Source organism: Triticum urartu, chromosome 5 (genome assembly GCF_003073215.2).
Source record: "Triticum urartu cultivar G1812 chromosome 5, Tu2.1, whole genome shotgun sequence".
NCBI lineage: Eukaryota > Viridiplantae > Streptophyta > Magnoliopsida > Poales > Poaceae > Triticum > Triticum urartu.
Window position 1 is genome coordinate 362,715,753 of NC_053026.1, and position 27,852 is coordinate 362,743,604.

General features: G+C 44.6%; 1 pseudogene; it reads left to right on the plus strand.

Moving 5' to 3' along the window:
• Window positions 1-10,034: 10,034 nt before the first annotated feature.
• LOC125509043 overlaps window positions 10,035-27,852 on the plus strand; it is a 31,208-nt pseudogene continuing 13,390 nt past the window's right edge.

Below are 27,852 nucleotides of genomic sequence, written 5' to 3' on the forward strand. Positions count from 1 at the left end.
ATCTTCACTCTAGGGTTTTGTAATGAAATGAATTTGAACTCAGGGAGATCAAAATGGAAGATGAAAAGTTTTGGGGAAGTCCTTTTATTCCCTCTCATTCAACTCTCAAAAAGTTTTCAATTTCCAATCATTTTCACACAATCAATCACACAACAATCAAACAAACAATCATAATAATTTATTTAATATGACATTCCAAAATTTAGAATTTTGGGATGTGACACCCTCGCATTACATTATTTGCCATTCGCCTCTCGTTTTCCTCTCCCCCACTTCACCTTTGCCGTTTTATTCGTCCTTTTTCCGTTCGCTTCTTTCCGCTTGCCTCTTGTGTTTTTGGGTGTTAGTGTGCCCGTTTTGCTTTAATGGCTCCACCAAAAAGCATTGATCCTCACCTTAGAAGGTTGGAAGAAATTGAAAAGAATGTTAGAAGCTTTATGTCTTTGCAATTTGAGCATAATAATTTCTTCATAAACGAGCTCAAAGAACGGAAAAGTTTTATGGAGTACATGAATAAAGAGCTCGATGATATGTCTAAGGAATTTTATGGTTTGAAATCTCAATTTTCTCATCTTGAAAACTCAATAGCCCAAATTTCGGATAAACCAACCACCTTGGTTAATAAGATGGCCGCTAAACCAGAAGATCTAGAGAATAACAATGATGAAGATCTAAAAGTGATTGATGTGTCCCCTATTAAATCTTTGTTTTCCAATATGAATCTTGATAAAGATGGGACTGGAGATGAGTCAAATTTAGTTAAAAGGCGTCCCAATGATTCAGAGTTTTTAGATCTTGATGCAAAAATTGTAAAAGTGGGATTGAAGAGGTCGAAATTTTACATAGCAATGAACCCACTATTTTGGATTTCAAGGAATTTAATTATGATAATTGCTCTTTGATAGATTGTATTTCCTTGTTGCAATCCGTGTTAAATTCTCCTCATGCTTATGATCAAAACAAAGCTTTTACTAGGCATATCGTTGATGCTTTAATGCAATTTTATGAAGAAAAACTTGAATTAGAAGTTTCTATCCCTAGAAAACGTTATTATGAGTGGGAACATACTATTAAAATTAAGATTAAAGATCATTAATGTTATGCCTTATGTGATTTGGGTGCTAGTGTTTCCACGATTCCAAAAACTTTGTGCGATGTGTTAGGTTTCCGTGAATTTGATGATTGTTCTTTAAATTTGCACCTTGCGGATTCCACCATTAAGAAACCTATGGTAAGGATTAATTATGTTCTTATTGTGGCAAATAGGAATTATGTGCCCGTAGATTTCATCGTTCTTGATATAGATTGCAATCCTACATGTCCTATTATTCTTGGTAGACCTTTCCTTAGAACGATTGGTGCAATTATTGACATGAAAGAAGGAAATATTAGATTCCAATTTCCATTAAGGAAAGGCATGGAACACTTTCCTAGGAAGAAAATTAAATTGACTTTTGAATCTATTATCAGAGCCACTTATGGATTGCACACCAAAGATGACAATACCTAGATCTATTCTTGTTTTTATGCCTAGCTAGGGGCGTTAAACGATAGCGCTTGTTGGGAGGCAACCCAATTTTTTTTTTGTTCCTTGCTTTTTTTACTATTTAGTAATAGATAATTCATCTAGCCTCTGTTTAGATGTGGTTTTATGTTTAATTAGTGTTTGTGCCAAGTAAAGCCTTTAGGATCTTGTTGGGTGATTGTTGTTTGGTCTTGCTGAAAAAAACAGAAAGTATGAGCTCACGAGAATAATTTTCATTTTTTTACAGGAGAGCGATAAAGTACCAATTCCAACTACAGTAGAACAATATACAAATTATTTAGGTCTCCCTAATTTTTCAGAATTTTTGGAGTTCTAGAAGTATACGTTTAATACAAATTACTACAGACTGTTCTGTTTTCTGAGAGATTCTGTTTTTCGTGTGTTGTTTGCTTATTTTGATGAATCTATGGCTAGTATCGGGGGGTATGAACCATAGAGAAGTTGGAATACAGTAGGTTTAACACCAATATAAATAAAGAATGAGTTCATTACAGTGCCTTAAAGTGGTGGTTTGTTTTCTTACACTAACGGAGCTCGTGAGATTTTTTGTTGAGTTTTGTGTTGTGAAGTTTTCAAGTTTTTGGGTAAAGATTTGATGGATTTGGAACAAGGAGTGGCAAGAGCCTAAGATTGGGGATGCCCAAGGCACCCCAAGGTAAAATTAAAGGACAACCAAAAGCCTAATCTTGGGGATGCCCTGGAAGGCATCCCCTCTTTCATCTGCGTCTATCGGTAACTTTACTTGAGGCTATATTTTTATTCACCACATGATATGTGTTTTGCTTGGAGTGTCTTGTATGATTTGAGTCTTTGCTTTTTAGTTTACCACAATCATCCTTGCTGTACATACCTTTTGGAGAGATACACATGAATCGGAATTTATTAGAATACTCTATGTGCTTCACTTATATCTTTTGAGCTAGATAATTTTTCTCTAGTGCTTCACTTATAACGTTTTAGAGCACTGTGGTGGCTTTATTTTATAGAAATTATTGATCTCTCATGCTTCACATATATTATTCTGAGAGTCTTTTAGAACAGCACGGTAATTTGCTTTGGCTATAAAATTAGTCTTAATATGATAGGCATCCATGATTGGTATAATAAAAACTTTCATATAGAGTGCATTAAATACTATGAGAAGTTTGATACTTGATAGTTGTTTTGAGATATAAAGATGGTAATATTAGAGTCGTGCTAGTTGAGTAATTGTGGAATCGAGAAATACTTGTGTTGAAGTTTTCAAGTCCCGTATCATGCACGTATGGTAAACGTTGTGTGAAAAATTTGAAGCATGAGGTGTTCTTTGATTGCTTTCCTTATGAGTGGCAGTCGGGGACGAGCGATGGTCTTTTCCTACCAATCTATCCCCCTAGGAGCATGCACATAGTGCTTGGTTTTGATGACTTGTAGATTTTTGCAATAAGTATGTGAGTTCTTTATGACCAATGTTGAGTCCATGGATTATACGCACTCTCACCCTTCCATCATTGCTAGCCTCTTTGGTACAGTGCATTGCCCTTTCTCACCTCGAGAATTGGTGCAAACTTCGCCGGTGCATCCAAACCCCGTGATATGATACACTTTATCACACATAAGCCTCCTTATACATTCCTCAAAACAGCCACCATACCTACCTATTATGGCATATCCATAGCCATTCCGAGATATATTGCCATGCAACTTTCCACCGTCCCGTTTATTATGACGCGCTCCATCATTGTCATATTGCTTTGCATGATCATGAAGTTGACATCGTATTTGTGGCAAAGCCACCTTCGTAATTCTTTCATACATGTCACTCTTGATTCATTGTACATCCCGGTACACCGCCGTAGACATTCACATAGAGTCATATTTTGTTCTAAGTATCGAGTTGTAAGTAAATAAAAGTGTGATGGTTTTCATTATTAGAGCATTGTCCCATGTGAGGAAAGGATGATGGAGACTATGATTCCCCCACAAGTCGGGATGAGATTTGGGACGAAAAATAAAAAATAAATAAATAAGAGGCCAAAGAAGCCAAAAAAAAGAGGCCATAAAAAAGAGAAAAAAGGCCCAAATAAAAAATGAGAGAAAAAGATAGAAGGGGCAATGTTACTATCCTTTTTCCACACTTGTGCTTCAAAGTAGAACCATTATCTTCATGATAGAGAGTCTCTTATTTTGTCACCTTCATATACTAGTGGGAATTTTTCATTATAGAACTTGGCTTGTATATTCCAATGATGGGCTTCCTCAAAATGCCCTAGGTATTCGTGAGCAAGCAAGTTGGATGCACATCCACTTAGTTTCTTTTGTTGAGCTTTCATACATTTATAGCTCTAGTGCATCCGTTTCATGGCAATCCCTACTACTTGCATTGACATCAATTGATGGGCATCTCCATAGCCCGTTGATTAGCCGCGTCAATGTGAGACTTTCTCCTTTTTCATCTTCTAACACCACCTCCATCATCATATTCTATTCCACCCATAGTGCTATGTCCAAGGCGCGCGCTCATATATTGCGTGAAAGTTGAAAGAGTTTAAAAAGGCTAAGTATGAAACAATTGCTTGGCTTGTCATCGGGGTTGTGCATGATGGGAGCATTTTGTGTGACGAAAATGAAGCATGACCAAACTATATGATTTTGTAGGGATAAGCTTTATTTGGCTATGTTATTTTGATAAGACATAATTGCTTGGTTAGCATGCTTGAAGTATTATTATATTTATGTCAATATTAAACGTTTGTCTAGAATCTTTTGGATCTAAACATTCATGCCGCACTAAAATAATTACATTGAAAATTATGTTAGGTAGCATTCCACATCAAAAATTCTGTTTTTATCATTTACCTACTCGAGGACGAGCAGGAATTACGCTTGGGGATGCTTATATGTCTTCAACGTATCTATAATTTTTTATTGTTCCATGCTATTATATTATCTGTTTTGGATGTTTAATGGGCTTTAATATACTCTTTTATATTATTTTTGGGACTAACCTATTAACCGAAGGCCCAGTGCAAATTGCTGTTTTTTTGCCTATTTCAGTGTTTCGCGGAAAAGGAATATCAAACGGAATGAAACCTTCGCGAGGATCTTTCTTGGAACAAAGGCAATCCAGGAGACTTGGAGTGGAAGTCATAGACGCGACGAGGCGGCCACGAGGCAGGAGGGCGCACCCAGGGGGTAGGCGCGTCCTCCACCCTTGTGGGCCCCTCGTAGCTCCACCGACCTACTTCTTTCGCCTATATATACTCTTATACCCTAAAAACATCCAGGAGAGCCACGAAACCACTTTTCCACCCCCGCAACCTTCTGTACCTGCGAGATCCCTTCTTGGGGCCTTTTCCGGCGATATGCCGAAGGGGGATTCGATCACAGAGGGCTTCTACATCAACACCGTAGCCTCACCGATGATGTGTGAGTAGTTTACCACAGACCTTCGGGTCCATAGTTATTAGCTAGATGGCTTTTTCTCTCTCTTTGGTTCTCAATACAAAGTTCTTCTCGATGTTCTTGGAGATCTATTTGATGTGATACTTTTTGCGATGTCTTTGCCGAGATCCGATGAATTGTGGGTTTATGATCAAAACTATATATGAACAATATTTGATTCTTCTCTGAATTCTTATATGCATGATTTGATATCTTTGCAAGTCTCTTCGAATTATCGGTTTAGTTTGGCCTACTAGATTGATCTTTCTTGCAATGGGAGAAGTGCTTAGTTTTGGGTTCAATCTTGCGGTGCTCAATCCTAGTGACAGAAAGGGAACCGACACATATTGTATTGTTGCCATCGAGGATAAAAAGATGGGGTTTATATCATATTGCTTGAGTTTATCCCTCTACATCATGTCATCTTGCCTAATGTGTTACTCTGTTCTTGTGAACTTAATACTCTAGATGCATGCTGGATAGCGGTCGATGTGTGGAGTAATATTAGTAGATGCAGAATTGTTTCGGTCTACTTGGCACGGATGTGATGCCTATGTTCATGATCATGCCTAGATATTCTCATAACTATGCCCTTTTCTATCAATTGCTCGGTAGTAATTTGTTCACCCACCGTAATATATGCTATCTTGAGAGAAGCCACTAGTGAAACCTATGGCCCCGGGGTCTACTTTACATCATATAAGTTTCCGATCTATAATTCTAGCTTACTAACTTTCCCGGGGGGTTCCGGTAACCTCCCGGTACTCCGAAAAATTGTCGAACCTCTTCGGAACCATTCCGGTTTTCGTATATAACCTTCCAATATATGAATCTTTACCTCTCGACCATTTCAAGACTCCTCATCATGTCCGTGATCTCATCCGGGACTCCGAACAAATTTTGTTCACCAAAACACATAACTCATAATACAATCGTCATCGAACGTTAAGCATGCGGACCCTACGGGTTCGAGAACTATGCAGACATGATCAAGACACATCTCCGGTCAATAACCAATTGCGGAACCTGGATGCTCATATTGGTTCCTACATATTCTACAAAGATCTTTATCGGTCAAACCGCATAACAACATACGTCATTCCCTTTGTCATCGGTATGTTACTTGCCCGACATTCGATCGTCGGTATCATCATACCTAGTTCAATCTCGTTGTCAGCAAGTCGCTTTATCGTTCTACAATGCATCATCCCGCAACTAACTCATTAGTTACATTGCTTGCAAGGCTTATAGTGTTGTGCATTACCGAGAGGGGCCAGAGATACCTCTCCGATACTTGGAGTGACAAATCCTAATCTCGATCTATGCCAACTCAACAAACACCTTCGGAGACACCTGTAGAGCATATTTATAATCACCCAGTTACGTTGTGACGTTTGATAGCACATAAGGTGTTCCTCCGGTATTAGGGAGTTGCATAATCGCATAGTCTAAGGAATATGTATAAGTCATGAAGAAAGCAATAGCAATAAAACTAAACGATCATTATGCTAAGGTAACAGATGGGTCTTGTCCATCACATCATTCTCTAATGATTTGATCCCGTTCATCAAATGACAACACATGTCTATGGTCAGGAAACTTAACCATCTTTGATTATCGAGCTAGTCAAGTAGAGGCATACTAGGGACACTTTGTTTTGTCTATGTATTCACACATGTACTAAGTTTTCGGTTAATACAATTCTAGCATGAGTAATAAACATTTATCATGATATGAAGAAATATAAATAACAACTTTATTATTGCCTCTAGGGCATATTTCCTTTAGTTGCAAGTTTTACGTGGTTGGTATGTGTTTCTAGTAAGAACCGTTCTTACCTACGGCAAAAACCACAATGGTGTTTCGTCAAGTTTGCTATTTTAACCTTCTTCAAGGACCGGCCGTAGTCAAATTCTATTCAACTAAAGTAGGAGAAACAGACACCCGCCAACCACCTTTATGCAAAACTAGTTACATGTCAGTCGGTGGAACCGGTCTCATGTGCGTCGACATGTAAGGTTGTTCGGGCCGCTTCATCCCACAATACCGCCGAATCAAAATAAGACGTTGGTGGTAAGCAGTATGACTATCACCACCCACAACTCTTTGCGTTCTACTCATGCATATCATGTACGCATAGACCTGGCTCATGATGCCACTGCTGGGAAACGTTGCATCGAAAACAAAAAAATCCCACGCACACACAAGATCTATCCTTGGAGATGCATAGAAACGAGAGGGGAGAGTGTGTCTACGTACCCTCATAGACCGTAAGCGGAAGCATTTAACAACGCGGTTGATGTAGTCGTACTCTTCGCGATCCGATCACGATCCAACCGTTTAGTGCCGAACAGACGACACCTCCGAGTTTAGCACACGTGCGGCTCGACGAGGTCTCCTCCTTCTTGATCCAGCAAGTGAGAGAAGATAAGTAGATGGGATCACAACCAACACAGCGGCGTGGTGGTGATGGTGGTGGTGGAGTACCGACAATGCTTAGCTAAGCGTTGCCAGGACGAGGCGGTGGAACTATGGAGTAACGGGAGATAGAGGGGCGCCAAGGGCTTAGTGTGTCCTCTTGGGGCGCCCCCTCCCCTCTATATATAGGTGGAGGGGCGTGGGAAATTGCCCCTCCAAGCCCTAGGGTGCAGCTAAGGGGGAGAGGACTTGAACTCCAAATCCAATCCTATTCCTACTAGGACTCCTTCATTTTTTGCCTTCCCTAGCCACATGGGCTTTGAGGACTTGGTGCACCTAGACCAACAAGGCCAGGGCACCTCCCCGTAGCCCATGCTAGCCCTTGGGTCGTGGCGGACCCAATAGTGGACTTCCGGACCCCTCCGGAATCCTCAGAACCTTCTAGAAGCTTCCTGGTACAATACCGAAAAACTGCACTTTTTTCCGGAACCCAACATATGACTTCCCATATATAAGTATTTACCTCTCGACCATTCTGACACTCCTCGTAACGTAGGGGATCTCATCCGGGACTCCGAACAACATTTGGTTACCACTCATCAAATATCCCAATACTACTCTAGCGTCAGCGAACATTAAGCGTGCGACCCTGCGGGTTCGGGAATTATGTAGTCATGACCGAAACACCTCTCCGGTTAATAACCAATAACAGGACCTGGATGCCCATATTGATTCCTACATATTCCATGAAGATCTTTTATCGGTTGAGCCTTTATGACAACATACATAATTCCCTTTGTCTGCTGGTGTGTTACTTGCCCGATATTCGATCATCGGTATCTCTATACCTAGTTCAATCTCGTTACCGGCAAGTCTCTTTACTCATTTTGTAATACATCATCTTGCAACTAACGCCTTATTCACTTTGTTTGCAAGCTTCTTGTGATGTGTATTACTGAGAGGGCCCAGAGATACCTCTCCAATACACGGAGTGACAAATTCCAATCTCGATTCACGCAAACTCAACAGACACCTTCGGAGATACCTGTAGAGCATCTTTATGATCACCCAGTTACGTTTTGACGTCTGATAGCACATAAAGTATTCCTCCGTTATCCGGGAGTTGCATGATCTCATGGTCGAAAGAACATGTATTTGACATTAAGAAAGTAGTAGTAATAAACTGAACGATCATATGCTAAGCTAACGGATGGGTCTTGTCCATCACATCATTCTCCTAATGATGTGATCCCGTTATCAAATAACTCATGTCTATTGTTAGGAAACCTTAACCATCTTTGATCAACGAGCTAGTCTAGTAGAGGCTCACTAGGGACACGGTATTTGTTTATGTATTCACACATGTATTGAGGTTTCCGGTCAATACAATTCTAGCATGAACAATAAACCTTTACCATGAATAAGGAAATATAAAATAACAAATTTATTATTGCCTCTAGGGCATATTTCCTTCATGTCCTAGGCGTGGGTGACTTGGTATGACCTCTCATATTTTTTATTGCCATGCCATGTTCATGTTTGTTTACATCTTGTGTCCTTCGCTATTACATTTGTGTCCTCCTCTTTGATTGTGTAGGCATTCCAATCTTTGGAAGCCTTCAAGGCCCGCCATAAGAACAAGCTTTTCAGACTTACACATTGTTGGTCGCTCATCAAAGATTGTCCCAAGTTCAAAGACCAATATGCCGCTCTTAAGAAGAAAGGAGGGAAGGCGGCCATGGCTGACAATGGAGATTTGCTCAAGAGGCCGAGGGGCAAGACCAACTCGAAGGCCTATGAGAAGCGTGATGCGTCATCCATCGCCTTGCAAGAAACTTTGCACGACATGATGACTCAAAAGGAAGTGAGGGAGGAGAGGAGGAGCAAATGAAGATATACTTGGAGATCCAAACAAAGATGCTTGACATGGAGGAGGCCGCCAAGAGGAGGAAGCTCGACATTGAGGAGGCCGCCCAATCGAAGAAGCTCGCGATCGAGGCCACCAATGCTGATACCAAGGCAAGAGAGGTGGCGCTAGCTATCATGAGCGTTGACAACACCAACATGTCCCCGAAGAGAAAGATTTGGTTTGCGAATAGGCAAAAGGAGACTTTCGAGCAAGACGACCTGAACTAGGGAGGCCTCGGCCGTGGACTATGGTCGGTCATTTTGAAGGTTGGCTTTGTTACCGGCGTGAAAAACTTGTTCATATAGAAGGCTGGCTAGTGTGTTGGCCGATGGCTTTGTTGCCGGCGAGAAAACTTGTTTATTTTAAAGGCTGCCTAGTGTGTTGGCCGCTGACTTTGTTGGCAGCGTGAAATTTGGGACTTGATCATTATGTAGGTTGGCATATGTTTGCCTGCCGATGAGATGCAGTCATGCTCTAGCAAAATATCGGACACTGCCCCATTACCCTATCGAAACGGACAAAATTCGAACAAAACAGATGTCCATTTAGGTTGTCTGTTAGATGCGGCAGAAAACATGAACATGCATCGGGTGCTTGGACCTATCTGGACGTTTGCGGCATGGCGATTGGGGATGCCCTTCTACACAAACCAAACATTCCGGGTAGTCTTCTGTTCCATCCTGCCAAAGCTAGTCCGCCAGTCCGGTCCCTGTCCCGAACCCTCATGCAACTGCAGCGATGACGCGGAAGAACAAAGGGAAGAAGACCAGAACCAAAAAAGCGCCACCTTCCTCCACCTCGCTTCCTCCCCCGCCGCCGGTGGAGCTACCGAGGCGGCGGCCTCCATCGATGTCCTCGCCGAGTTTCACATCTCCAACATTCTCTGCCGTCTCTCCCTACCGACCTCCTCCGTGTCGCCCTGGCATGCCAGCGCTGACGCCGCCTGGCTGCCCGCTGCCTTCCTCGGACCCTCCTCTCCTCGGCTACTTCCATCACCCAACCCACCCCCTCCCCCGTTCCCCGGCCGGGATACCAAGCTGGAGGACACCCCCGCCGTGTTCGTTCCCCTCGATGCCGCCTCCCCGCGCCTTACCCTCGACTTCGCTCCGGACGCCTTCCGCTTCCTCCTCTTCGACTCGCTCCAAGGCCTCCTGCTTTTCGAGTCATCCGACGAGATACAGAAGGACAAGGGAGCCATGCCCTACTTCCTCGTCCTTGACCCGGCCACTCGCCACCGCACGGTCCTCCCGCCCCTGTGCCGTGACACGGTGCCCGATGACCGCCGCTGGCACAGATCAAGGTACTACATCGGCTCTATGCTGCTCTCCCACGCTCACCCGAGCAAGCTCTGCTTCGAGGCTGTCTGCTGACTTTTTTTGTCCAAAAGGACCATCTGACCAGATGAATTGACAAAAAGGACTACCTATGGATCAATTAGACAAAAAAACCTCAGCGATGGCGGCAGGCGCGGCAACCGACATGTAACGCCTGCTGCCACGGTAGGAGGCGGCGGGCCCTGCTGCCAGGCCGCGAGGCGGCCAGCAGCCAAGAACGTGTTTTCGTGGTCGGCCAGAACGTGTGGGCCACGCCGCCACTGGGCGAGGCGTCCGCCACTGTTGCTGCCGCACCCAGGCCGACAGCGAGTGCTCCACGCTGGCCGAGAGCGCGGGCCATGCCGCCACTCCACAAGGCGGCGACCCTGTTGCCGATGCATGCGCGACAACTTTGTTGTGGCAAACGGCATTGATTCCCACGCGGAAGACACTGATTTCCATAGACGGGAATCTGATGCTGTGCGGTGATTCATATGCCCCGGGAATCACTCACTCTGTTGGCTTTTGCTTTAGCGGACACGACCGCATCAGTCACTCAGCACTGCTTTTGCTTCAGAGCACGCGACGGCACTGCAGGAATTAACTCACTCGGTGCGGGAATCCGAGGCTGCAGTAGGATGGGTTTTAACCTGATCTGCCGACACTACAGGGATCCTCTTCTTTTTATATGCCATGCTTCTGCTCCGTGCGCAAGCATACTCTTTGTGACCTCGTTCCTCTCATTTGATCTCTAAGTACAGAGAGAAAGAAAAGCTCAGTAGACACTTTCACTTGTGATTTAGGGCGATTTAGATTTGGATTTTGCAGCTGGTGAAGTTGAAGAAAAGTTAGATTAAGGTAAGATGTATCCATTTTTGTTGGTTTTGTTCCCATGCATGATGTTTTTGTTCTGTTTGATTAGTTCCTAAGTGTGTATTCTATGTTGTTTTAGGCATTATTTCAGCACTTGGAGGAGTCATTTGGAGTTTCTGGAGTAGGATTTGCTGTTCAAAGTGAAGTACGAAGGGGGAGATCATGTAGGAGCTTTGCAATACATGGATTTTTTTGCATGCACGGTGGTAATTAGTTAGTCATTTAGCTCGTCATTAGCTATGCGATGTTAGTGCTTAGAGGTTAGGAAAAATTTCAGACGACAGATACAACATTTATACTATATTTTGAGAAGAGTAGGTTGAAGATGTTGTATCAATGTTAGCTGCGTCCATTAGTATTGACATGCAAGAAGCTCTTAATACGGTAATTAAGAAAAAATTGCACTGTAATTGTTCATTGCATGTGGTATGTTATTTCATGTGGTACATTTATTAATAAGTCTATGGTTAGGAAACCGTAGGTCTACTTTGTTATGTCGCAATAATCTAAATTTTATATGTTAAGATTTGGTGCTAATGTACTTAATGATGTATGTAATTAGGTAAAATAATTCATCTTAGTAGCAAACAAGGAGGAGATGACGTGATTGAAGAAATTGTGTTTTCATCTTCGCTGTCCCTTTTGAGGTGATGACCACATACATGCAAGTGCTATTTTCATACTTTTGATACCAGAAAGAAAAATCTCTGTGTAATATTGATGTTCATGTGATAATAGTTGACTCCGTTCATATAGTGCTGGTGGCGGATATTTATTCAAACTATTTGGACGCTTAATTGCATTCGCAAGCACATCCATATTGGAGCTAAGGTAAGAAATGACGCCGTAATTTTGTTAATATTTTTTATATTGATGTACTGTTGTGAATAATGTGCATGCCGCTGCAAATATTATTATTTGTAAATAAATGATTGTTATCGTATGATATGAAAAACATTATATAAAGCCGGAAGAAATTAAATGTTTTATTCATATGATATTAAAATGTTATTATCGTACTATTATGTTTAGTGGTTGTTTGCATAGCGAGTAATTACCCTCGGTTTTGTCATAACCTGTTGTAAGAAAATTTTGTAGAAACCCAGTTTTTTACTAATAGTAATTTTTCCAAAAGCTCAGTTTTTGCATGTTACGAGAACCAGTTTAGGATATTTTTGGGTAGTTAGAGAAAAGCAAACAGAGTTTTAGTTTGTTACGCTCATAGACGAGTTTGAGAAAAAATAGATCTTTAAATACCCGTTAACCAAACAACCCCTTAAAGTCTAAGCAAATGATTCTAAAAATAAACCGAATATTTGTAACGAAAATACGGTTATTATTTTAGTTGTATGATATGTAAATGTTGTCATCGTTACTAAATGTTCAGTTACTAATTATTTGAAATGTCAACATGTATGTTGGTTAGGTACTATGGAAATTTAGTAGTGTACTATGGGAACGTCTTACACAACGGTCCTTTCGGGGTGGATGTGTCCTTCTACGAGTCGACTATAGTTGTACTGAGAGACATGGTCAACGTGGGTTACACAGCAGTTAGAAGGTGCATCTGAGCGGTGTTTGGCCGAGGGATGCAGGAAAAAAATGACAATGGAGGTCTTCGTCGTTGACGGAGGAAATGATGGGACAGTTGCCCGTTGGGGTTTGCGGCCTGTCACAGGTAATCAGTCGTGGGGGTCGTACATGAGGTTTGCAAGCAATCCAAATAACTCAATGTATGGTCAGTTGATGGTGTATGTGGAGTTCAGTTCAATCACTGATGTTGTCGGATGCAGTAGCAGGGGTGGTGAGGTTGAGTTGGCCATCACATCAGCCCCTAGCATCGGCCCATCGGAACCGACGGGCGGCCAACCTGTGTATGACACAGGATATTGGTCTGCGGCCGTTGACATGAGCGAACACGTGGAGGGATTGCCGGAGGCGCTAGATGATGATGATCATTCTTATGCGTCTTCGGAGTCAAGCAAATAAGAAGATGTTCCTCCTCAGAGGGCGGTCGCGGCGGCACTGCAAACTGGGTTTTTATAGGATATGAGCATCACCAATGAATTTCACTCTGTTTCTGGCCTAGGAACGGGGAGCCTGGAGGTTGGGCAAGTTTTCCCAGACAAGAAGTCTGCTTACCAGGCAATGGGTAGCTATGCAATCGGCATCCACCGCCAGCATAGAGTGAAGCAGTCTGATAAAACAGAGTTGAAGGTCATATGCATCCACACTGCGAAAGGTTGCCGCGGAAGAGTTCTTTCTAGACTGAAGCCTGGGGTATGTCAGTCATGGCATATCACAAAAATAGTGGAGCATACCTGTGAGCAAACTAGGACTCTTCCAAATCACTGCAATGTGACAGCAAGATATGTGGCACAGACGATGGAAATGATTGTGCAGGGAAGTCTCAACATTAGTATTAGGGCTCTGCAAAAAGATGCAGAAGATCAAATTGGCTTCCCTGTCAGCTATAGCAAGGCTAGGCGTGCGAAGGAAAATATATTCAAGAAATTGTATGGTACCTATGAGGAGGCATGTTCTTATGCCCCAGAATGCTTCATCGGATAGCAAGTCTAATAGGGAGACTCAAGTTTAGCGGAGAGAACATCCAAACCCAATGAGCCCAGGTGAGCTAATCTTGGACCGCTTATTCTGGGCATTCACCCAGACTATACAAGCCTTCAGGCACCGTCGCCCGGTATTATCAGTTGATGGTACCTTTCTCACTGGAAAGTACAAGGGCACACTATTGGTGGCGATTGCAGCGGATGCAAACAATAAGCTTCTTCCTATTGCATATGCACTGGTCGAGAGCGAGAACAAAGATAGCTGGTTGTGGTTCCTGAGCTGCGTGAAGATGGGTGTCGTGAAAGAGCGTGAAGGTGTTTGCATCATCTCTGATCGCAACACTGGATTATTAAGCGCCCTTGACATAATTAAGGCGTCGAAAGAAGAGTGGGGCTGGCCCGATCTAGAGGGAAGGTGGTGCATGACGAATTTGGCAGCAAACTTTTACTCCAAATTCAAAAACAAGGATTGGTTCAAGTTATTCAAGAGGATGTGCATGCAAAAAACTGGAGCCAAAATGAATGCGATCTGGGCAGGTGTCAATGGTGAGATCGACCGCGCGACCTTGCCGCAGAGAGAAGACCGGAGGGGTCGTAGGATGCCCATAAATTTGAGCCAGTGTATCCGCGAGAATTGCCCTCATTTGGACAAGTGGGCGCAGGCTCACGACATCGGGGCTCGGTAAGGAATAATGACCAGCAACATGTCAGTGGTGTACAATGGTGTTCTTAAGGGGGTGCGAGCACTGCCTATCACAAACGTAATTGAAGAAACTTGGAACCGGACCCTGTCATACTTTGCAAACAGGGTCACAGTCGCCAAAGCACAAGTTGAATTGAACAAGCCATGGTCCGAGAAGATGCAAATACATCTGGACGAGAAAGCAAGGAAGTCCCAAAGTCATGGCTGCAGGAAAGTGGACGCACTTAGGAATAAGTGGGAGGTCAATGTGCGAGCCAAGTATGTTAAGGGTCACCACAGAGGATCAAAAAATCAAGATGTCACCCTCGGCCCAACGTCCTATGAGTGCACTTGTAACAAGCCCAAGCTTGAGGGCTACCCTTGCAGTCATGTGCTCCGGGCGGCTGCTGATCAAAAAATCAGTGTCGAGCCATACATATCGCCGTACTTCAACATGTACAATCTGTACAACACTTGGAACGGTGAGTTCTGGGCTTGGGGCATTGATATGAACTAAAAAATGTTGTGGCCAGATGGGCTGAAATGAGTTCCGAATACCCACTTGATGAGAACCGCAAAGGGACGATGTCAGTCTAAGCGTCATCGCAATGACATGGAGCATAGCCAGATGGGAGAACCAAGGCGATGCCGCGTTTGCAGGTGTCCTGGACATTCACGCAGAGAATGCCCGTATCGAGCCAACAACACCGCATGATGTTGATATATCTGTACTCGCTATGTCTATTTATATTTCTACTCATCATGTGTACTTATATTAAATTTAAATTGAATCTCTTTGTATTATTGTACTCATGATGTTAACTTCAGATAATTAATGTAAATTGTATCTCTTTGTATTTTTTAAGTTAATTCTGATTTGCATTTGTATTTGTGTCTTCCTCATAATTTATATTTGTATATTTGTGTGCAGGTTATGGCTGAAGTGCCAGTGCTTTTGCAGGGGCCCCATGACGCCGGCCACCGTTGCCACCTATTTTTGAACCCAATTACTAAGCATGATTATCGGCCTTTCAGACTTCGAACCATAAAGAAAACATGGCCAATACACAATTCTTTCCTTGCTCACCTTGACGCTTATGGACAACAAAGTTTTGCTAGGCTCACATCATGCGACGAACAATTACGTTCGGACCCATCCTTTTGACATCCCTCGTTGACCGGTGGAGACCTCAAACCCACACCTTTCACTTTCATTTTGGGGAGCTTGCACCTACACTGAAAGATGTTTCTATGATCACTGCTATACCAATTAGAGGTGAGCCGTTAGTCTCTCCACGAGTGTCTCCATCTTGGCCATTAGATATAGCAGCCCGTATTGGGATGGAGATTCCAGAATCACAACGGTCTGGTGGCCCTCGGGGCATCCCACTCGCCTGGCTTCGTGATAACTTTCATATTTTATCAAGCTTCGCCAATGATGAGACGAGAAAAAGACATCTATTTGTGTATTTGTTGTGGCTCCTCAGGACTCTGTTTCCAAATTCACACGGGGACGTAGTTCTCCCTGGTCTCATCTACATTGCAGAGAATATGGTAGATGAACCTTTACCCGAGCAGCCAAAATACAACTTCAGTTCTGCCATGCTATGTCATACATATAGAGGCTTGTGTGATGCCACGCAAAAAACTTCTTTCACACAAAAAGCTTTGTTACTTTGTGTCGCCTATGAGTTTCTACAGTTGTGGTCCCGGGAATACCTCCTTGTAGGACGGCCTCGTATAGTAAATCCCGTACACCCATACGACTTTAGCGAGGGCAGCAGTGCAACTATGGCCACCAGGTGGACAAAGGCATGGAAATGTTGGTCTCCAGATATTGCGAAAAATTGTTACCCTATGTACCACCAGCAGTTTGAGATACTTGATGAGGCAGAAGTCACATGGAACCCGTGGACTCAGGACCAGATACAAATGGTCTTTGATATTCGACCCATCACAGCAGGCATCTTGAGTGATAGTGCATTCTGGCTGACTAGCTGCAACTTATTGTTCATGTGGTGTGTTGAGCCTTACAACCCAGAGCGTGTAATGAGATAGTTCGGTCTCTATCAAGAGATTCCACCACCTTTTCCAAGACGTATCGATGAGGAAACCCATAATGTGACCTCCCTAAATAGTTAGTGTCTTTTTTAATTTACTAAACTCACACTTTGTTACATAATTTGCAGGCTAACCAATATGGGCAGGGGTTGGAGTTTATACGATTGGAGGGAACACAACATTCAATGGGTACACAAGTGGAAAAATGAAGCGCTAGCACATATAGTGCATCAACTTAGGTACATTTTATTTACATTATTTTATTACCATGACCATGCGACGCGTGAAGATGATTTGCTTTCATCACAACGGTTTATGTAATTATTTAATTTTGCAGACCATATGATGGAAGTACAGATCAAGCGTACAAGCAGTTGTACTGCATCAACACACGTACTAGCCTGGCCAGTCAGCCAGCTACTATACCAACACATCTCACAAAGGAGGAGCGGGCGCAGAGACATATTGAGCTGCATGCAGCTTACTATCATGACCACATGATAATCACTTGTAAATTTTTTAGGTCCATCATTTCATAATCATTTCAACCAAATAACATCCAAATATTGTTCAGATTGAAAGTTGCAATGAAGTAGGGCAGATGGCTGCGGAAAGCATGCCAGCCCAGGGCCTAGCTCGCAAGTCATTTCAGAAACGTTTTCAAGAATACACGGCAATAAAGTTCAGATGCGGTAGAGGCGACGACGTTGTCACTAGAGCGTACAACATGCCGGTAGCGAGGTTAGCCAGACCGAGTGCGGCGCCATCGTCCAGACCAAGCGAGGCACGTACGAGCCATGGGCAGTGGGGAGAGGGTCCGAGTACCAGAACGACATTGCCATGACATGACTCGTCTCTGCCACTACATCGCTCTTCTTCGGTGCAGCTTCATCAGGGGCAGACATCTCAGGACCATGGCACGGGCTTGGATTCGATGCCCGAGCAGACTCTTTCCCCGAACCCATATGCATACATAGGATATGATGCATACACCCAAGGTGAGGGATCTCAGTCGTATCTCTCCACGCGAGGGATCTCCATGCCCGAGGAGACTCGTGTACCCGATTTAAACCAGTACCATGTACGATGGCCAGGCAATACAGGCGAGGGATCTGATCAGGTAGTCATGTTTACATTTTAATGCATTTACAATGATATCATATATTATCCTCTAACAGTTTGTTTACAATGTTTCTATGTGCAGGACATACCTGATGTTAATTGGGACGATGAGAACACCCAACGTGGCCTCAACACAGGCATCCGGGGAGCATCACATGATCATGACAACACGGTTACATCATTAGTTACAGAGTTCTTCGGAGGAGACGTTATTGGCCCATCTTTTATCCCTGCAGAGTCACAACCATACGCCTATAATTACGCTTCAGGTTCGCAACAAGGATTCCCGACTCCACCAACTATGCAGGAGTTGCAGACACATGAAGCCGAAGTGAAGTACGGCCGCGGTCTTCGTGTAACTCGGCCACCTACTTGTTGTCGCTTTCCGGTCATAAGGAAAGGCCAGGTGGTCGTCGTCGACTAGGGTGATTCATCTATCCATGTGTGTGACCCATTGTATTTACATATGTTAGCATCAGACTTTCCGATTTAAACATCTATGTATGCTGAAATAAAAATGCACCAGTCACAAACATTTTTTCCCGCCTATATCTCCCGCCATACTATCCCGCTTCACTCTTTGGCTTAAGATAGGCCGAAATGATGTTTTTTTAATTTTGGCTGATGAATACTGTGCAACCATTGCCCATCTTAGACATTGAAAAAAAAATATTTTCGCGCAACCCTTTCCCCTCAATATTTTCCCGCCAACTCTTTAGCTCCATATGTTCCCGCCACCTATTTCCCGCCACCCCCTCCCCGCCATATCTTCCCACCACCCGTTTCCCGCCAACCCCTTCCTGCCATATGTTCCCGCCAACCCTTTCCCGCCATACCGCAGTCATTATTTCCCGCCATTTTCTCCTCTCTACCTATAAAACCCCCTTCAGACGGAGGTGGATAAGCATTCGAGTGTAGTGTAGTCGAGATGTCCCATTATCCTTTCGATCGTAGTTTTCACCTTGGGATGAGCAGGACTCTTCTGAGGCTAGCTACCGGACAATAGGATAGTTCCATGGGACGAATTCACCGGTAGTGACACCATAATGAATAAGTTGGCTCATGAATTATGTAGGTCTGGGTGGCCTGAAAGGACCTATGAGGAGGTACGTAAAGAACTTCTTAGGTTGCATGCAAGGTGGAAGAAGCTAGTGGAGCTGAAGAGTGAAAATTTCAGAAGGACTGCAGCAAAGCATCCATTTTTATGGACCGACGACAACAAGGACGAAGATGATATCTTCATGTAGCTACTTCCGGGTTCTACATCGTCAAAGGGCAAGAGTCCCGCATCGTCCAAGGGCAAGAGTACTGCATCCTCGAAGGGAAAGAGTTCTGCATCGTCCAAGGGTAAGAGTTCTGCATCCTCGAAGGGCAAGAGTTCTGCATTTACGAAGGATGACGATGATGCCTTCATGTACTTTTTAAGCTGTCTTCCGGTTCTACCTTTAATTCAAATGTACTTGCATTATTAGTTTGTACTCTCTTATTGTACGGCATTATGTTCTATCTTAATTTCATTTTGTAGTTGTTGCATGATGTTCGATAATTAGTGGAGGGAAAGAAAATGCCACTAATTTATTCTAAAACTATACTATTTTTTCATTACGACACGGTACAACTAAAAATAAGATACATCGTACTATTGAAATAAAGCTACATTTAACTACTAAAATAAAGCTACATTAAACTGCAGAAATTAAGATACAAACGATTGCGAAATTTAAAATACTACTACACGAATCTATTGAGTCCAGCGTGGATATTTTCCTTTTCCATCGCGAGCTTCTTCTGCTGCTTTGGCCTCACGAGCCCTTTCTTTCTTTCTCTGTCTCTCCGCCTCACGAGCCTCCTTTTGATGTCGTTCCTGCTCCTCCATGCGACGAGCCTTTTCCCTGTTTTACTTTCCTAAATGCTGAATTTTAGGATCCCTGTAGTGTCGGCACAAGAGGTTCCCACAGCCTCGAATTCCTGCAGCGTGTGAGTGATTCCCGCAGTGCCGTCACATCCTCTGAGGCAAAAGAAGAAAAAGTCGGAGTGATTCCTGGGCAGCAGCATCGCCAAAGCAACCAGTGTAGAGCACCGCTGACTGTACGCACAAAGGTAAAAATCCGCAGATTCCCGTGCGTGGGAATGAGCGTTGTCTGCACAGGAATCAGCGCCGTATGCGTCGGGGCGGACGCGCGTGTAGCAGGGTGGCTGCCAGCGCTGGTGGTGGCAGGACTCATGCCTCGGCCCGCGAGCAGAAGCAACTGTCGGCTAGGGTGCGGCAATAGCAGATGCGGCCACCTACTACGATGGCGGCAAGGCCCACCTGCCATGCCCCGTTTCGTCCCGGCTCCACGCACTGTGCGGAAAATGTTATACCATCGCTTGGCGGCAGGGATGAGGGGGTCTTTTTTGGCAATCGCGTCCGCAGGGGGTCTTTTTTGGCAATTCCACTGGGCGGAGGATCTCTTTCGACAAAAAATCATGTCAGCTTCGCCATCGAGGAGGGGCGCCCTCGCGCCTGGGTCACCTCCGTCGGCAACGACGACTGCAGCTGGCGCGCGCTCCCGCGGGACGAGGACGCCGAGGTCGACTTTAATCCCTGGTTGTTCGAAAACCGCGGCGTGCACGCAGGCGGGAAGATATACTGGCACATCTGCAACTCTCCGCCCATGCTCGCGCTGGACCCTGTCATACTCAGGTTCTCCTACCTGCACGGGCCGCGCGCGCTGGCTGTCGACCCGATAATTGTGTGCAAGGTCCGCGTCGGGGAGACGCCGGATGGGCGGCTTTGCTTGGTGACCGACGGCGAGCAGCAGCTGCAGCTCTGGGTGCGCGGGGAGGGCAGGGGGTGCGACAAAGGTTGTCTTCTAGAGAAGAGCGTCACAGAGTTGAGCACGATGTGCGACATGATTCCTGGCATGCCAAGCGATGTGGAAATGATTCCTGGACCTCGCAAACCCACCGACATCGAGATGGTTCCTTGTCAGGCTGCAGGTGGACGTGGTTTTAAGTGTGACTAACTAGTCCATCCCACTTAATTTGCTTTAATGGAATCCCATTGGACAGGAAAAAAAATTAATAGGGCTATCCCACTTAAAGCATCTCCAGCCGTTAAGCCCCCAGAAGGCATTTTTACGCACCTTGGAGGGCTGCCGGCGAAAGATTTAGCCTGGTGGTGAAAAAATGCCCACTTGTTGCCCCACACATGTACCCCGGCCACCACCACCACCGTGCGAGAGGAGCAGCAGGCGGCCGAGGATGCCGAGGATGCGCGCCGTTGCTTGCTGGCCGTGGCCTCGAACGCGCGCACGAGGAAGGGCGCTGCTACTGCTGGCTACTATTGGAAATATGCCCTAGAGGCAATAATAAAATGGTTATTATTATATTTCCTTGTTCATGATAATTGTCTATTGTTCATTCTATAATTGTGTTATTCGGAAATCATAATACATGTGTGAATACATAGACCATAACATGTCCCTAGTAAGCCTCTAGTTAACTACCTCATTGATTAATAGATAGTCACGATTTCCTGACTATGGACATTGGATGTCATTGATAACGGGATCACATCATTAGGAGAATGATGTGATGGACAAGACCCAATCCTAAGCATAGCACAGGATCGTGTAGTTCGTTTGCTAGAGCTTTTCCAGTGTCAAGTATCATTTCCTTAGACCATGAGATCGTGTAACTCCCGGATGCCGTAGGAGTGCTTTGGGTGTACCAAACGTCACAACGTAACTGGGTGACTATAAAGGTATACTACAGGTATCCCCGAAAGTGTTTGTTGGGTTGACACGGATCGAGAATGGAATTTGTCACTCCGTATGACGGAGAGGTATCTCTGGGCCCACTCGGTAATGCATCATCATAATGAGCTCAATGTGACCAAGTGTTTGGTCACGGGATCATGCATTACGGTATGAGTAAAGTGACTTGCCGGTAACGAGATTGAACGAGGTATTTGTATACCGACGATCGAATCTCGGGCAAGTAACGTACCGATTGACAAAGGGAATTGTATACGGGATTGATTGAATCCTCGACATCGTGGTTCATCCGATGAGATCATCGTGGAACATGTGGGAGCCAACATGGGTATCCAGATCCCGCTGTTGGTTATTGACCGGAGAGTCGTCTTGGTCATGTCTGCATGTCTCCCGAACCCGTAGGGTCTACACACTTAAGGTTCGGTGACGCTAGGGTTGTAGAGATACTAGTATGCGGTAACCCGAAAGTTCTTCGGAGTCCCGGATGAGATCCCGGACACGAGGAGTTCCGGAATGCTCCGGAGGTGAAGATTTATATATAGGAAGTCAAGTTTCGGCCATCGGGAATGTTTCAGGGGTAATCGGTATTGTACCGGGACCACCAGAAGGGTCCCGGGGGTCCACCGGGTGGGGTCACCTATCCCGAAGGGCCCCATGGGCTGAAGTGGGGAAGGAAACTAGCCCCTAGTGGACTGGTGCGCCCCCCTTGGGCCTCCACCTGCGCCTAGGGATGGAAACCCTAGGGGTGGGGGCGCCCCACTTGGCTTGGGGGGCAAGCCACCCCCCTTGGCCGCCCCCCTTGAGATCCAATCTCTAGGGCCGGCGCGCCCCCCCTCCTAGGGGCCCTATATATAGTGGGGGGAGGGAGGGCAGCCGAACCAAGTCCCTGGCCCCTCCCTCTCCCCACGTGACACCTCTCTCTCTCTCGTTGGAGCTTGGCAAAGCCCTGCCGAGATCACCGTTGCTTCCACCACCACGCCGTCATGCTGCTGGATCTCCATCAACCTCTCCTTCCCCTTGCTGGAAAGGAGGAGATGTCTTGCCAACCGTACGTGTGTTGAATGCGGAGGTGCCGTCCGTTCGGCGCTAGGTCATCGGTGATTTGGATCACGACGAGTACAGCTCCATCAACCCCGTTCTCTTGAACGCTTCCGCTCGCGATCTACAAGGGTATGTAGATGCACTCCCCTCTCCCTCGTTGCTATATGACTCCATAGATTGATCTTGGTGATGCGTAGAAAATTTTAAAATTCTGCTACGTTCCCCAACAGTGGCATCATGAGCTAGGTTTATGTGTAGTCTCTATGCACGAGTAGAACACAAGTTGTTGTGGGCGTTGATTTTGTCAATTTACGTGTCGTTACTAGTCTTATCTTGATTCAGCGGCATCGTGGGATGAAGCGGCCCGGACCGACCTTACACGTACGCTTAAGTGAGACTGGTTCCACCGACTAACATGCACTAGTTGCATAAGGTGGCTGGCGGGTGTGTATCTCTCCCACTTTAGTCGGATCGGATTCGATGAAAAGGGTCCTTATGAAGGGCAAATAGAAATTGGCATATCACATTGTGGTTTTGGTGTAGGTAAGAAACGTTCTTGCTAGAAACTTATAGCAGCCACGTAAAAACTTGCAACAACAATTAGAGGACATCTAACTTGTTTTTGCAGCATGTGCCATGTGATGTGATATGGCCAAAAGGATGTGATGAATGATATATGTGATGTATGAGATTGATCATGTTCTTATAATAGGAATCATGACTTGCATGTCGATGAGTATGACAACCGGTAGGAGCCATAGGAGTTGTCTTAATTTATTTATGACCTGTGTGTCAATATAAACATCATGTAATTACTTTACTTTATTGCTAAACCGTTAGCCATAGTAGTAGAAGTAATAGATGATGAGACAACTTCATGAAGATACGATGATGGAGACCATGGTGTCATGCCGGTGACGATGATGATCATGGCGCCCCGAAGATGGAGATCAAAAGGAGCAAATGATATTGGCCATATCATGTCACTATTTGATTGCATGTGATGTTTATCATGTTCATTGCTTCTTATTTGCTTAGAACGACGGTAGTAAATAAGATGATCCCTCACAATAATTTCAAGAAAGTGTTCCCCCTAACTGTGCACCGTTGCTAAGGTCCATTGTTCCGAAGCACCACGTGATGATTGGGTGTGATAGGTTCTAACATTCGCATACAACGGGTGTAAGCCAGATTTACACACGCAATACACTTAGGTTGACTTGACGAGCCTAGCATGTACAGACATGGCCTCGGAACACGGAAGACCGAAAGGTCGAACATGAGTCGTATAGAAGATTCGATCAACATGAAGATGTTCACCGATGATGACTAGTCCATCTCACGTGATGATCAGACACGGCCTAGTTGAATCGGATCATGTATCACTTAGATGACTAGAGGGATGTCTATCTGAGTGGGAGTTCATTAAATAATTTGATTAGATGAACTTAATTATCATGAACTTAGTCTAAAATCTTTGCAATATGTCTTGTAGATCAAATGGCCCACGCTAATGTTGCCCTCAACTTCAACGCGTTCCTAGAGAAAACCAAGCTGAAAGACGATGGCAGCAACTACACGGACTGGGTCCATAACCTGAGGATTATCCTCATAGCTGCCAGGAAAGCATATGTCCTTGATGCACCGCTAGGTGAAGCACCTGTTTTCCCTGCAGAACAAGACGTTATGAACGCTTGGCAAACACGTAGTGATGATTACTCCCTGGTTCAGTGCGACATGCTTTACAGCTTAGAACCGGGGCCCTAAAAGCATTTTGAGCAACACGGAGCATATGAGATGTTCCAAGAGCTGAAAATGGTTTTCCAAGCTCATGCCCGGGTCGAGAGATATGAAGTCTCCGACAAGTTCTATAGTTATAAGATGGAGGAGAACAGTTCTGTCAGTGAGCACATACTCAAAATGTCTGGGCTGCATAACCGCTTGTCTCAGCTAGGAGTTAATCTCCCGGATGATGCTGTCGTTGACAGAATCCTTCAGTCGCTCCCACCTAGCTACAAGAGCTTTGTGATGAACTTCAATATGCAGGGGATGGAAAAGACCATTCCCGAGGTATATTCAATGCTGAAATCAGCGGAGGTGGAAATCAAAAAGGAACATCAAGTGTTGATGGTGAATAAAACCACTAAGTTCAAGAAAGGCAAGGGTAAAAAGAACTTCAAGAAGGACGGCAAGGGAGTTGCCGCGCCCGGTAAGCAATCTGCCGAGAAGAAGTCAAAGAATGGACCCAAGCCTGAGACTGAGTGCTTTTATTGGAAGGGAAACGGTCACTCGAAGCGGAATTGCCCCAAGTACTTAGCGGAAAAGAAGGCCGGCAATACCAAAGGTATATGTGATATAAATGTTATTCATGTGTACCTTACCAACGCTCGTAGTAGCTCCTGGGTATTTGATACCGGTGCAGTTGCTCATATTTGTAACTCAAAACAGGAACCGCGGAATAAACGAAGACTGGCGAAGGACGAGGTGATGATGCGCGTCAGGAATGGTTCCAAGTTCGATGTGATCGCCGTCGGCACGTTACCTCTGCATTTACCTACGGGATTAGTTTTAAACCTCAATAATTGTTATTTAGTACTAGCTTTGAGCATGAACATTGTATCTGGATCTCGTTTAATGCGATATGGCTACTCATTTAAATTTGAGAATAATGGTTGTTCTATTTATATGAGAGACATGTTTTATGGTCATGCCCCGCTGGTCAATGGTTTATTCTTATTTAATCTCGAACGTGATGTTACACACATTCATAGTGTGAATGCCAAAAGATGTAAGGTTGATAATGATAGTCCCACATACTTGTGGCACTTCCGCCTTGGTCACATTGGTGTCAAACGCATGAAGAAACTCCATGCAGATGGACTTTTGGAGTCTCTTGATTATGAATCATTTGACACGTGCAAACCATGCCTCATGGGTAAAATGACCAAGACTCCGTTCTCCGGAACAATGGAGCGAGCAACCAACTTATTGGAAATCATACATACTGATGTGTGCGGTCCAATGAGCGTTGAGGCTCGCGGTGGCTATCGTTATGTTCTCACCCTCACTGATGACTTAAGTAGATATGGGTATATCTACTTAATGAAACACAAGTTTGAGACCTTTGAAAAGTTCAAGGAATTTGAGAGTGAGGTTGAGAATCAACATGACAGGAAAATCAAGTTCTTACGATCAGATCGTGGGGGAGAATATTTGAGTCACGAATTTGGCACGCACTTAAGGAAATGTGGAATAGTTTCACAACTCACGCCGCCTGGAACACCACAGCGTAATGGTGTGTCCGAACGTCGCAATCGCACCCTATTGGATATGGTATGATCTATGATGTCTCTTACCAATCTACCGCTATCTTTTTGGGGTTATGCTATAGAGACTACCGCATTCACTTTAAATAGGGCTCCGTCGAAATCCGTTGAGACGACACCGTATGAATTGTGGTTTGGCAAGAAACCAAAGCTGTCATTTCTCAAAGTTTGGGGATGCGATGCTTATGTCAAGAAACTTCAACCTGAAAAGCTTGAACCCAAATCGGAAAAATGCGTCTTCATAGGATACCCTAAAGAAACTATTGGGTATACCTTCTATCTTAGATCCGAAGGCAAGACCTTTGTTGCCAAGAATGGATCCTTTCTAGAGAAAGAGTTTCTCTCGAAAGAAGTAAGTGGGAGGAAAGTAGAACTTGATGAAGTATTGCCTCTTGAACCGGAGAGTGGCGCAGCTCAAGAAATTGTTCCTGAGGTGTCTCCACCGACTAGGGATGAAGTTAATGATGATGATCATGAAACTTCAGATCAAGTTGCTACTGAACTTCGAAGGTCCACAAGGACGCGTTCCGCACGAGAGTGGTATGGCAACCCTGTCCTGGAAATCATGTTGTTGGACAATGGTGAACCTTCGAACTATGAAGAAGCGATGGCGGGCCCAAATTCCGACAAATGGCTGGAAGCCATGAAATCCGAGATAGGATCCATGTATGAAAAGAAGTATGGACTTTGACTGACTTGCCCGTTGATCGGCAAGCCATAGAAAATAAATGGATCTTTAAGAAGAAGACAGACGCGGATGGTAATGTGACCATCTATAAAGCTCGGCTTGTCGCTAAGGGTTATCGACAAGTTCAAGGGGTTGACTACGATGAGACTTTCTCACCCATAGCGAAGCTGAAGTCCGTCCGAATCATGTTAGCAATTGCCGCATTCTATGATTATGAGATATGGCAAATGGACGTCAAAACGGCATTCCTTAATGGTTTCCTTAAGGAAGAATTGTATATGATGCAGCCGAAAGGTTTTGTCGATCCTAAGAATGTTGACAAGGTGTGCAAACTCCAACGCTCAATCTATGGGCTGGTGCAAGCATCTCGGAGTTGGAACATTCGTTTTGATGAGATGATCAAAGCGTTTGGGTTTACGCGGACTTAGGGAGAAGTCTGCGTTTACAAGAAAGTGAGCGGGAGCTCCGTAGCATTTCTCATATTGTATGTGGATGACATACTATTGATGGGAAATGATATAGAATTCTTGGAAAGCATAAAGGCCTACTTGAACAAGTGTTTTCAATGAATGACCTTGGAGAAGCTGCTTATATATTAGGCATCAAGATCTATAGAGATAGATCGAGACGCCTCATTGGTCTTTCACAAAGTACATACCTTGACAAGATATTGAAGAAGTTCAATATGGATCAGTCCAAGAAGGGGTTCTTGCCTGTATTGCAAGGTGTGAGATTGAGCACAGCACAATGCCCGACCACGGCAGAAGATAGAGAAAAGATGAGTGTCGTCCCCTATGCCTCGGCCATAGGGTCTATCATGTATGCCATGCTGTGTACCAGACCTGATGTAAACCTTGCCGTAAGTTTGGTAGGAAGGTACCAAAGTAATCCCGGCATGGAACACTGGACAGCGGTCAAGAATATCCTAAAGTACTTGAAAAGGACTAAGGATATGTTTCTCGTGTATGGAGGTGACGAAGAGCTCGTCGTAAAGGGTTACGTCAATGCTAGCTTCGACACAGATCTGGATGACTCTAAGTCACAAACCGGATACGTGTATATTTTGAATGGTGGGGCAATCAGCTGGTGCAGTTGCAAGCAAAGCGTCGTGGCGGGATC